At 36.5% G+C, this 4,850-nt stretch overlaps 1 long non-coding RNA gene across 3 annotated transcripts; it reads left to right on the top strand.

The window, feature by feature from the left end:
* The first annotated feature begins 255 nt into the window (after positions 1 to 255).
* On the top strand, positions 256 to 4,636 carry LOC141368769 (uncharacterized). 3 transcript variants are annotated; one of them, XR_012372021.1, is made up of 3 exons: positions 258 to 3,098; positions 3,236 to 3,466; positions 3,567 to 4,636. It is a non-coding gene; the product is annotated as an uncharacterized lncRNA (long non-coding RNA). The 3 variants fall into 3 exon arrangements; XR_012372020.1 differs by having other exon boundaries at positions 256 to 3,461; XR_012372019.1 differs by having other exon boundaries at positions 256 to 3,466.
* The last annotated feature ends 214 nt before the right edge of the window (positions 4,637 to 4,850 follow it).

The raw sequence follows: 4,850 nt of genomic DNA, 5'->3' as shown, positions 1-4,850 counted from the left end.
AAATCATATCCACCGAGGAAATGTTTTTCGTGTTGTTACAGTAACACTTTGTTTACAGTTTTGCGCTGCTCAGCCTGGATTACAACACAGCGCCAGGGGCGTCGGACTGGGGTAAAACCAGTACTGATTACCAGGGCCCCAAAGGAAGCGAGGGCCCTTGAAAAGTCTGGAATATATTATGGGGGTAGGGCATAGGGGCCCATCAGGACTGCCTATGCATAGGGCCCGGGATCTTGTGCAACGCCCCTGCACAGCGCGTCCGATTCGCGAACTGACTCCTTTGAACGGATTCGTTTGAATGAACGGTTGAAACAACAGGGCTGCGTTCAGCCCCGACAAAACGTTGCACAACGTTTATTAAACAGAAACGGGGATGCGTTGAACGCCCTGTTGTGATGACGTAAGCGTTGCAACTACGGTAGCTGAGAGGCCATTCTTTGTGTTCTTTTTTAAATGTTTCTGAGGACTGATGAAATCGTTATAAATGCGTGTTTAATACTGTAAAAGACCCTCAATGTTACAGTCACTGACCTTGCCGTCCAGAATGAAAGACAACATTCCAACTTGAACCCATTGAGCAAGCTGTCTCTTTACTACCGCGTGGTTTTATACATCTTGCCGCTGATTGGGCCGACATTTCTGACACACCCACCAAACAAGAGAAAACGCTTCTAAAACCTGTTGCATTCCGTTGCACACCGTTTCCAGGAAACATGTCGTTCAACCCGGAAACCGTAGCAAAACGTTGTGCACCGGTGTGAGATTGAACGTGCCCCAGTTCTGTCCCATCACAAGACGTCACTGTCAGTCACTTATAGCGCCTCAGAAATGAGAATGTAATTGTGTTTGATTTGCCCTAAATAACAGTCTCAACTAAAAAACAGAGACATTTACTATGTTAACTTTATGATGAATTAATAATTTATCAGGTCTACCAAATAAGGATTTTATCCTACAAAGCAATAAACTGATCATAGATGATGACAGCAGAGTGTCAGGTAATATCTGTGTCTGATAAATGCATGCTGCAGAAGAGGTTGTAAAACTCTTCAGAAAGACCAGTCATCATTTTTTTTAAATACTTTGACTTAAATAGTGACATTTTTACATTTAGAATATCTGCTTAATGATGCGAACATTTTGATTATTATGTTGTACATGTAGAAAATCCGCCAAACATATGGGCCATCGGCTGCCCTGATTTCTAAATATCGGCATCGGCCAGAGAAAAAGCCATATCGGTCGACCTCTAATCTCTAGCCTGGTGGTCAGGACATGAATGGATCAAATCAGCAGCAAATTTGCGAAGTTTTATTTATCTCCACATATATCATAAACAATAATTAGCATGGTAACTTTGCAGTATACCACATTATATATTTCCTACTGTAAAGTACCACCCACCAGCCCAACGACGGATGCAAGTGCAGTGGGTGCTCGTGTTCGTTCCTTCCTCATCGCTTCTACAATAATAATTCCATTTATTAGGTTTCAATTTATTTATTTTACCTCGGTACTTAAATTATAATCTGACTCCAATTTATAAATTATCAATATTATTCTGATGCTGATCGTAATTTATATGTATCATTATTATTATGTTTTCATTCTCTTAATTATTTAAATATACATAGAGAATAAGTTATAATCCTGAAGGTGCTAAGGTACAGCTGGGCGTAGAGGCATTCTCCTTCTAACTTAAATTAAAATCAGAGGTTTCTCCAAAACACATTGAAAATAAGAGGATCCATCTATAGTTTAGGTTGAGGCATTTCTCCATCCAACCTATAAAGTGAGGCAATTATACACATCATATTTTCAATAGAGGTAATTTTACTAATCTAGGCCCCCTTCTGTATATTCTCTTAAATACTTAAAATACAAGAAAAGACTCGACAAGTTTTAAAATGAATAAAAGTTAACAATTTATTATGCCAGGCAGGTTACACTTAAATCAATCATTTAGTTGTTCAAATTCATCAAGTCAAACATTCATTAAAAAGATCAGCATATAAAGAAAAGTCACAAAGTAAAATTCATACCTGGCAATCAAAGACACACATACAGATGCTTCCCCGAGTCCTTTGTCACTGTTCCTTATATACACCAGTTAAATGAGAGTTATGGTCAATATGGTTTTTTCATTTAGTTTCTCGTGGCCCTAAAGGTCACCAAATGGGATCGCCCTCCATCTGTACTTAAGATTATAAGACACGCCTCTTAGAGGACAAAGGATATGTTTTAAAGTTAAATCTCCAATATACTCTTATCTTAGACTTAAAGAAATTAGACCTCTTTTTACCCATCACACCATGACCTTTAAAAAGATATCAAACATCTTGTAACAGTATTTCCATCATCACAACATATGATATACTCAATATTACATGTGTTTAGTATATTTCCAGCAACAAGATCTTTGAGAGGGGAAGAAATACAGGTCAGTTCCTGGGTATCAGTGACCCCTGTGGAGAGAGACAACACCCTCTCTCGGGAACATAGAATGTGGTTTTATTGTTTTATTGTCCAGCTCCAAAAACACACTCTTGTCCATCTGCCCTACACTACGATGTATATATGATTTCCAAATGATATATGCAAGTATTAAACGGCAATAAATGTCTCATCTATCTCTATGGCTCTGGCTGAGGCTTTCTCCACTTCTCCCCAAAACGTAAAAACGTAAAAAAATAGTGGTCTTTAAGACCATTTTTGAGACATAAAAAAATGATATATATCTTGAGTGATTCATGTACTCGATAGTGGTGTTTAACCTGCAACACCCCTTTTATGAATCTGATGCATAAAATATATAAAAACAAGAAAATAAGATATGTGGGGGAAAATATGAGTATTACCAGCAATGTTGAGCATTAAGTTATTTGGCAAACATAAGGCATTTGTAATTATAAAGCGTTTGCACCCGCGTGTGTGTGTGTGTGTGTGTGTGTGTGTGTGTGTGTGTGTGTGTGTGTGTGTGTGTGTGTGTGTGTGTGTGTGTGTGTTTTCTCCTTGCGATGTAAAATAGGCCTTCAACTGAAACAGATAATCACTGGAGTCCATTCCCGACTCCCGAGCGACCACATTCAACATAACAAGTAATTTGTTATAATGTACAATTTTGTTTCTGAAATAGTTTTGTGCTGTTGTGTGCAGATAAGTTTTGAATTGATAGTCATGTAGTATGTAGTGCTCTTTCTTATTTTGTTATCATGTGTCTATTTGGATTCTCTAGGTGCACATTTTTTGTTTGGAAAAAAGCTCACAGAAACTAAAACCAGATGTATGCAGCTTTGCCAGGCGTGCAGCACCAGCGTAAACCAGCTAAGACCACTCGTCTAAGCTTTCAGTCTGGTAAAGCTGGATTTTCGATCTGAACAGCTAAAAGTGGACTCTAAAAACCTCTCTAAAACCAGCCTGCTACACCAGCTAAAACCAAACTGGGAGGTCAGGTCAACTAGGTTAGGTTGGTTTTAGCTGTTTTTCAGTAGGCAATGTTTATCCCTATACTAAAGTTATCCTCATTGTGATATGTCTTTGAATAATCTCTTATTATTATCACACAGGTCCACGTGCTCGTCTCCACTCAAACCTTTGCAGAGAAATGAAACAGTGACTGCATGTTTGATCTACAGTCGCCACCTAGTGGTGATAAAAATGAATAGCATTAACAGAAAGTATGATTTCAACATGTTTTTGGTGGTATGGTACAGTGCTTTATATTGATTAATGGTATATGGTACAGTCTTCTTTAGCTTAAAGGTAAATTCAACAGTGAATGAAGGTAATTTTTAAACTGTGTTTAGATGTAGTTCAATAAAGTTCAGAGTATCAGTGAAGCAAGTTTGAGAGATTTCTACATAAAATCTATAATGTTAAAAATATAATCTTGATATCTTTAATAAGGTAACATTTTTAAATAAGGTCTATCTCTATTTACAGTTGTATTATGCCACATTTAACCTCCTAAGACCTGGATGTCACATATGTGGACATCAATGTTTTTGTTGTTTGCACCATAATACTTAATTCTGTGTAACTGGAACCTGTTATACACAAACATGGACAAATACACTGCTTCATGTTCTAAGAAAAATATTTGGTTATTATATTTATTGGTTCCCCAAAATAGCTGGTAAAAATCTGAAAAAAAAGTCAAACCAAAGCTCGGGTTCAGGAGGTTAATTTAGGCTTCATGTTATCTGACCAATGATAGGAGATTGTTGCATAAAATTGGTTTGGGCAGAAAAAATTATTTTGGTAGTGGAAACATTTTTTAGATCTTTTCCTCTCATCTCATATTTTGTCCACCACCATGACCCTTTAGTCTCTGTGGTGGTTCTTCATCAGTCAACATGTCAAATGTCCTTTAATGTGTTTGGGAATTAATATTAAGTAGTGTTTAGTGAATTTAACCCTGCAGTAAACCCAGCAATATGTAACTCTGTTGATGCTTTAACTGCTGTAAGGGATGAGGGATTATTAGCTAACTTAATGTCTGTTTTTGCCAGTGTTTAACTATTTGATATGTGTGAAGGATTTTGAGCAATGAAAAACCTTTCGTATGTATCATGCATTAAAATATATGACCTTTGATGCTTTTTGATGATTTAAATAAAATCTCCATACAATCTGAGCATGTCTGTGTTTTACTCTCGACTAATACTCTCTTCTTTTAACATTACTGGTAATTAACATAGCGCCATCTAATGGTTGTAAATGAATAACACAATAGGTCTAAATATATTAATACAAAATAGCAACTATACATACTGTAAAATACATTTTAAAAAGTAGTAATAAGCATTAAGACATATTAAAGAGATTTTATTCATATATATATATATATC

The sequence above is a fragment of the Misgurnus anguillicaudatus genome, chromosome 11 (genome assembly GCF_027580225.2).
Source record: "Misgurnus anguillicaudatus chromosome 11, ASM2758022v2, whole genome shotgun sequence".
NCBI classification, from domain to species: Eukaryota; Metazoa; Chordata; class Actinopteri; order Cypriniformes; family Cobitidae; genus Misgurnus; species Misgurnus anguillicaudatus.
The sequence above is the reverse complement of the archived record's forward strand: the minus strand, read 5'-3'. Positions and strand labels throughout refer to the sequence as shown.